The sequence below is a fragment of the Gavialis gangeticus genome, unplaced genomic scaffold (genome assembly GCF_001723915.1).
Source record: "Gavialis gangeticus isolate Ggan-Ray unplaced genomic scaffold, GavGan_comp1, whole genome shotgun sequence".
Lineage (NCBI taxonomy): Eukaryota > Metazoa > Chordata > Crocodylia > Gavialidae > Gavialis > Gavialis gangeticus.
The window spans coordinates 187874369-187882596 of NW_017729022.1; positions in this window are offsets into that span (position 1 = coordinate 187874369).

Consider the following 8228-nt stretch of genomic DNA (forward strand, 5'->3'; position numbering starts at 1 on the left):
GAGGGATGTGGACAACATGGAGAGGGTCCAGAGGAGGGCCACCCGCATGATCCGGGGACAACAGGGCAGACCCTACAGTGAGAGACTGCAGGACCTGAACCTATTCAGCCTCCATAAGAGAAGGCTGAGGGGGGACCTGGTGACAGTCTATAGACTCACTAGGGGGGACCAGAAGGGTTTGGGGGAGACGCTGTTTCCCCTAGCGCCCGCTGGCATAACAAGAAGCAATGGGCACAAGTTGATGGAGAGGAGGTATAGATTGGACATCCGCAAGAACTACTTCACAGTTAGGGCAGCTAGGAGCTGGAACCAACTTCCAAGGGAAGTGGTGCTGGCCCTTACCCTGGGGGTCTTTAAGAAGAGGCTGGATGCCTACCTGGCTGGACTCATTTGAGTCCCGTTTCTCTTTTTGGGGTTTTTTGTTGTTCTCCCGCCCTGGCGGGACGTCAGGCTAGAAGATCTACTAGGTCCCTTCCGACCCTTAATCTATGAATCTATGAAACCCCGGAGCCTGCCTGCATGCCTGAACTGTGCAGGGGCCTGGTGCTTCCCTCCGTGGCTGCAGTGCCCCCCCAGGACCACCTGAGCTGGGTGCCTGCAGGCAGATGCCACCTGGGGGGGCCACCACTGCCGCAGAGGGAAGCACCAGCCCCCCCACAGCCCAGGGACTGCTCTGCCTGCTGACAGCTCGCCCTCCTCTCCCCACCACTGGAGAGGCAAGTAAGTCAGTGGGGTGTGTGCATGACAAAGGGGGTTTAATCAGCCCTAAATTGAAGTGATGTTTTTAAAAACACACCACTTCAATTTAGGGCCCCTGTTTCATCTACACACACCATGAAGAACCAGTAACCAATGCCCTGGATTAAAATGAAACCTGGCTGCCTAAAATTGAAACTGTTGGGCCTGATGCTGCCGAAAGCTGTGTATTAGGGCTGTGCAAAGCTTCAGTCCCTTATTTGATTCGGCAGAGATTCAGCCCAATTCAGTGGCTGAATCTCCAAATCCAAATCGAATTGGGAGACCCTTTAATCTCTCCAAATTGAATCGGACCCCTCCAAATCGATTCAGAAAGATTTGGCTATTCGGACACAGACACAGCTTTAAATGTTTTTTCTACATCCTCAAGGTACCAGGTGGCTTGTCAATGCTGCGATGCTGGGGCAGATGGAGCATCCCACAGGAGCATGGGGGGCTGCCCAGTGCACTCGGCAGCAGACCCAAAAGTGGCCCAGAAGCACTTCCAGTCCACTTCCAGGTCTGGCAGGGAGCATGTGGGGGCCCCCCTGTGCACCTCCTGGCTTGGTGACTGCTGCCTCTTGGGTCTGGGGGGCACTCAAGGTCCAAATCAATTCGGCCAAATCAAATCACTGTCCCCGATTCAAGCTGAATCCAAATCTGAATTGAACATGGACTGTTTTGCACACCCTTACTGTGCATCTTCTACAATGTGAGAATGCCCTTACCTGTTCTGTACTGTGCAGCGTTAGACCCAACAAGAAGTGTAAGTAACCAGCATCTTTGACCATTGTATCACATACTGAGGATCTTAAATTGTGAAATTAACTGTCTAAACTTACACAGCCAGATTTGAAAAACTATTGGCCATTACAATTCTGTGTTTCAGTCTCTTCATCTGCAAATAAAGAGCTATTATTTACTCCGTCTGCAGGGAATGTTCTTTCTCCACATTTTCTTCTGAACTTACATACAGTGACTTTTTCTGATTCCTACTGAACTGTTCTGGGTGGGGATCTTTTGCAGGGTTGAATCTAACACAGGCAAAGTAGAAGGCAAAAAATACAGTTCACCTGGTATAGCTGGAACAATACTTACAGAGAGAAGTGATAGCACTACCTTCAACAAAGCCAAACTCTGCGAATAAAATTCGGCTGTTTGTCATTGAAAAGAAAGGGAAGGTGCACAGAGCAAAATCCCCATAACAACCAGATTGCAAAAGAAAACCAAGAGAAAAATGTAAATGTGAAAGAGGAAGGAAATGGAGGTTTTATTTAAATATCACTGCCTGAGGGGAATAGCCTCTGCCAGTAATATAACAATAAAATACTGGGTTAAAATGTATTTTACAATAGTCTCTGATTCAGGTAAATATTTAAATATGTGTTTGAAGTTAAGTAAGTGCTTAAGTGCCTTCCTGATTCAGGGCTCAAAGCTATAATTTAGAGCCACAGACATTTTTTTCTAATAAATGCAGTATGTGTATATAAAGCCTATCCACTATCGCTTTTGCCAGATAAAATGTTAATTGTCTCCTTTGTCTAAATAGTTTGCTTTGACTTAGCTAAAAGCAGCAATTAGCAAGAATATCTCCCTGAATACAGTTGACCTGAGTACAAGGTTTCCTGCTGTGAATGAGAAGAACAGGCTTGTAGCTTGGCTGCTTTTGTACCATATGTGCAGTTTTTGTTGCCTATATGTGCTTTAATTTAAATGATTTTTTTCTACTCTTTTTCTGTGGGAAGGGCTACATACATGTCTGTAGGAAGTGAGGTGAGGAAGGCTCCAATTCCAGGTTAATTTCACAGTTTGGTTAATTTGTATTTCTGTAATCTGTTGGGTTGCTTTGTAGTTTTGAGTTGTTTGTAGTTCGGTTGCAGAAAGTGAGACCTGTTATCATTTAGGTTATTGGTCCATTTTATTAGCTGGAGTACATGGAATGTTCCCATGGTAACATTTTCTTGTTTCACTGGAGCACGATTCCTAGGCTTTTCAAGACTGGTCTGGATGGGCTCTTAAGCATCTTTCCAACCCTAATTTTCTATGATTTGTCTATGATTCTATGTCTATGCAGCATTTCTGCAAACTCTCTGTTTTGGTAAGGTGTTGTCCCCCCAGTTCAGGGTATTTTTAGAGTGTGCTTACTTCTTTTCTTGTGAAGGTTAACATCAGAGAAAAGGGAAAACTTGACAGGTCTACGCTAAAGAGGTAGAGCAGAGCTCAAGCTTTTTCACACAGCACCACATCATGCCAGCAAACCTGGTTCCAGTATGATGGGTCACCACTAAAACTGAGAGCTGTTTAGCTTCTATAACCGTTCACTGTACAGCTTTTGTGCTGGAGCCTCTACCAAAGCTGCAAATGGTGTATCTTGCTGATTTTAAGATGGAACACCAGCCTAGCCCAAGGTTTTCCCGAAGCAATTAGTGACAGATCCAACTGAAAAAGTAGATGCCTACCTAGGACTCAGGCAAAACCGAGGTATTTACATTGTAAGAAGTGATTACAATCAACCCCAATCCAGCAGCCACAAAACTCATTAGACACTTACATTCTGTACAGATCTACAGCCATCCAAACTTCAGCTTCTGCAAGTGTGTGGAAGCTCCCCCTGCACCTCCAGTCTGAGCAATTAAGCAGTGTGGTTTCCCACCCCAATGCCAGGGTTGGGGAAGGGGAGGAAAGCTGGGAGCAGGGGGTGCAGCCGCCTCTGCAACACTGGTCACTACTCCTGCACCTTCTCCCACTTTTGCAAAAATCTACATCTGCTTTTTAGGGCTGTGCAAAATTTTGCCAGCCATTTCGTTTCGACACTGTTTTGATTCATTTTGAGTTTGAAACAGAGAAATCAAAATGAAACGAAGGGCTTCAAAACAGCCTCAAAAGAAAATGAGGCTAGTTGAAATGTTTCAAAACTTTCCAAACGTTTTGGGTTTTAAAGCAGCCAGCAGCCAGGTGGTGGGAGACAAGGGAGAACCAGGGCTGCACTCCCAGCAGCTCCAGGCTCAGCCAGGCGGGGAGCACTGCCCTGGCTCTCCCCACCTCCTGTGCAGGGGAAAGGAACTGAGCCCTGACTCAGTTCCCCTCCCCAGCACTGCAATCGGGCTGGAGAAGGGAACTGAGCCAGATCACTCATTTTCCCTCCCCAGCCCTACAATTGGGCTGGGGAAAGCAACTCAGCTCAGCTGGGCTGAATTCTCAACCCCAGCCCGACCATTGGCACTGCTTTTGAAAATCTTGCTTAATTCTCTATGACCAGCCATTAGCAACCTAGGAATTGTATTACCCTCTCTGAATCCTCTTCATCAAGCTACACCTACACGTCTCTCAAAATAAGTCTTTCCCTCCAGCTTGTAGTTTTCCTTTTAGGAGTCTAGCTATAAACATACCTTTCATATACTGCAGAAGGCAGTATCTGTCCCAGTGAGACCAGACAGTAGCAACAGGGCAATCATCTGTAGTGCATAAATGAAAGGGCTTAACTGAATGGCTTTCAAGCAAAACAGCAGACAAAAAATAACACAATTTGGCAGAGGACCACCTACTGGCAGTAATATATAACACATATATATATATATAACAGTGCATAACACCCCCCCTACATATGCACACACGCACACAACATAGTCCTTTAAGTACTTGTGCCAGTAATGACTCACTTTGGATGACCCAAATCAAGGGTTGGCATCATATCCTTGGAAATGAGGCTCTTTTGGTCCTTTTTGAGTCACTTAAGCAGCTTGAAGATTTCACAGGTCTAGAACAGCAGCTGATGGACTCATAAGAAACCATCCTGCTGGCAGTATGATGTCTTCTGTGTCTGTACATGGCATATCTTCAAACATCTCAATTTGGCTTCATGATGGGTACAGTGGGAGTTGACAATAATGGATTTACTACTCTTTCTAGGACACCTTGTTCTACAAGAGGATTGATCTTGGCATCAATCTTTGGACAGAAGACAAGTGCAACATGACAAGGTTTCATTCAAATTGTTGCCACAATTGGATCCAATGAAAATGAAACTGGTGGACCTTTGTACATACCTATCCTCCTTCAAAAACTTCACTGAATTCCTTTAGGGACCCTTGTGCTTGCAGCAACGGCATTCAGCATCCCAGACACCTTGAACAGTGTGTCACAATGCTGTGTGCTCCTATGAACTTGATGCCCAGTTGATTAAACCATTCTCTACTTAGCAAGCTTGGTCACTGTCCTTTAGCAATTATGAGGCAGAGGACTTTTTGATCCTTCCCATACTGGACATTGATGTAACATTTGTCTTTCAAGTCAACTGCTTATTTATTGTCGTCAAGAAGTCCTGCTTTGCGCAGAATAATAGGAAGATGATTTGAGGCCATACCAAAGGCAACAGAAATTTGTATGCATCTTCTGAATTATGGCCAACTTGGATCCTGCATCTCCTTCTCTGACATATGTAACACCTTGGAGCATCATTGTAGCATAGGTTATCTTCTTCGATAGGAGTGGTGTCTCCACACTACTGGCAAACCCGTAGTTTTCTGTGAAAATGCTGTAGGCTGAAATTCCACTCAGATCAGCACTGGTATTTGTGGCAGTTGGAGGCATAGCCTCCAACTATGACTGACTGTGTTTGACTTCTTTCTGGATGGCTTCAACTTGAGATGACACACACATATAATGTGACCCTTGTGCTTGCAGCAACAGCATTCAGCATCCCAAAAGTTGGTATAAAAGTCCCAAGACTACAGCCTGCTCATGCCAACTTCTTCCATGTGAACCAAGGTCACCATAGTGGAGAAGAGGCACACAAAAGACCCCATGGGAAGGACAGAACTGCCTGGTCTGGGCTCCATGAGGTGGTGCAAGGTCCCCTTCTCCCTTGGAGCACCTGGCAGCATCCTGCTCACTGGTATACTACCCCCATCACCACTGTAGTGTATTTCAGAGCAGAGGCAACCCAAGCAGGGTGCAGGGCCATGCTTTCCTAAAGGTGGGGTTCTCCTCCAGTATTTCTTCCTTACTTTGTCCTCATTGTCTGTAGACTTATCAAAAAAATTATGTAAAGATTTACTTCACACACAAAAATGTCAAAGCCACAGTGTTGAATAGACTTCATTATAATGATCTCTTCTAGTGGGCTTAAACAGTCCTTTCTGGAGAAATAGTAAATAATTCATCATTAGTTTGGCACTTCTTTGAGAACCAGGGCTCTGAAAGTAATTTTAGATGATCTGTATAACCCCTGCCTCCCAGGCAGGAAACAAAAATGCCTGAAGTCCCCTATATACCTGTAGGGTGTGGACACATGAATACTTGGAGCTCTTTCAAAAATAAAACATTTCAAAAGGGCAGCAGCTGGTGCATTTTGTTATGTACAACTGAGCTTACAGTGATTTAAATGCAGCAAACTGGCTCCAACTTTACAGACTTGTATCCAGTGTTAAAGTTGGAACTTCAAGCATTTGTGTGTCCATACCCCTAGTTTCTGCTCACTGGCTTGCATAACACCATCTAAGCATTGACAATGCCAAAATACTTGGTATTCTAATTCACAACTAAGCCCTCAGCTAGGAATTTCCGCACTTCTCTCGCCTCGGGGTTCAATCCTGTCAATCTTCTCAGAGTAGTTCAGTTGGATTGAGCTTTGCACAAAAAATATCAGAGGAATGACACTTTCAGAGTTTGGCTGAGTTTGTTCATGCATCTGTGTGTGTCCTATTTTACCTAACTGTCCAGTGGAAAGTATCACTCACCTGAGAAGTAGGAAACTTGCCATCAAATCCCCAGTGTGGCTTTAGTAGTCAAATAGGGTGTCTATACATGTGCTCTGGGGTAAAGCGGAGATGGGGAGGGGCGCTTTAGTTACAGCAGCTCTGAGAGCTGCAGCAACTACAGCTCCCACAGCATCACGTGTATTCAATGTAGCATGCTTCAAAATGGTAGCAGGGCTCTTTATTTAAAGCTCATTTGACAAGCTCTGCCGCCATTTTGAAGTGTGGGGATGCTGAATACACATGACACAGGGGCTGCTGGAGCACACTAATTAGCATGCTCCAGCAGACTCACAGTAGACTCTATTAATCGAGCCTACACTAACTAGCACGCATCAGAGGAGAGTTCCGTCACGTGTATAGGTGCCCATAGTGTTTGGGAGGCAGCTGCATGTTCTCAGTTGGCTTGCAAACAGTAACTAAGGTGATGGTAACTGGTCAAATCAATTAGCAACTTGGAACTGATTTGACTGCAGTGGTTTGAGATAAATCTTTAAGGTCTTACAAAGATTTCCCTCCTGTCCTAGAATGTGGATCCCTTTTTACTTCTGTTCAAGCAGCTCAGTTTCATGTGAACATATTATTGATATTAGAGAATTGTGCTAGTCATGGAATGGACACAGGAAGAGGCAATTTCATGTATTAATGTCCTCAGGTACTAGTGATAAATTAGAGATCTAACTTAGCACTGGCTCTTTTATCCTTGAGACAATGAAAAAGAGCTGCGAACCAACATCACCAGGATCTACTCCTTCCTCCTGGAGCTATTAGCCATGTCTGCAGTAGAACGTGGGGAGCTCAGATCTGCCTCCTCAGTCATCTTTCCTATTTACTGGAAGACTGCCTTCCTTGTATTGAGTGACTGCAGATGATGACTTAATCCAGGACAATCAATCTGTTGGTTTTTTTTTCACTCATGCTGGGTTTTGCGACCAGTAGGAATGCAGGAGACAGAAAAGAAGGAATGGATATCTATCTACCTACTATGCAGTCACAACACTCCCATCATTTCTTAGATATGTATATTTCAGAGGAGGAGGCTGCAAAGAAATGACTTTGATCCTGTAAATCAGTAGTGTTCAATTGCTTTGGCCCTGTAAGCCAGATGTCTGGCATGGGGCTGGTACATGGATCCTGTGCAGAAGGTTGATCCATGGTCCTGATCCAGCAGGGAACCTGATGTGGCGCCAAGCTGTGAGTGAGATTCAGCATGCTGGCATAGAATCATAGAAGTAGGGTCGGAAGGGACCTTGCAGATCTTCAAGTCTGACCCCCTGCCTGGGCAGGAGAAAAACTGGGCTCAAATGACTCCAGCCAGGTGGGCATCAAGCCTCTTCTTAAAGACCCCCAGGGTAGGAGCCAGCACTACTTCCCTTGGAAGTTGGTTCCAGATCCTAGCCACCCTAACTGTGAAGTAGTTCTTACGGATGTCTAATCTAAACCTCCTCTCCAACAGCTTGTGGCCATTATTCCTTGTTATGACAGGGGGGCTAGGGAAACAAGGTCTCTCCCAAACCCCTCTGGTCCCCCCTAGTGAGTTTATAGACGGTCACCAGATCCCCTCTCAGTCTTCTCTTGTGAAGGCTGAACAGGTTCAGGTCCCGCAGTCTCTCATTGTAGGGTCTGCCCTGTGGTCCCCAGATCATGCAGGTGGCCCTCCTGAAATGGGGCGCACAGAACTGGACACAGTACTCCAGCTGTGGCCTGACCAGTGTCATGTAGAGGGGGAGGATCACC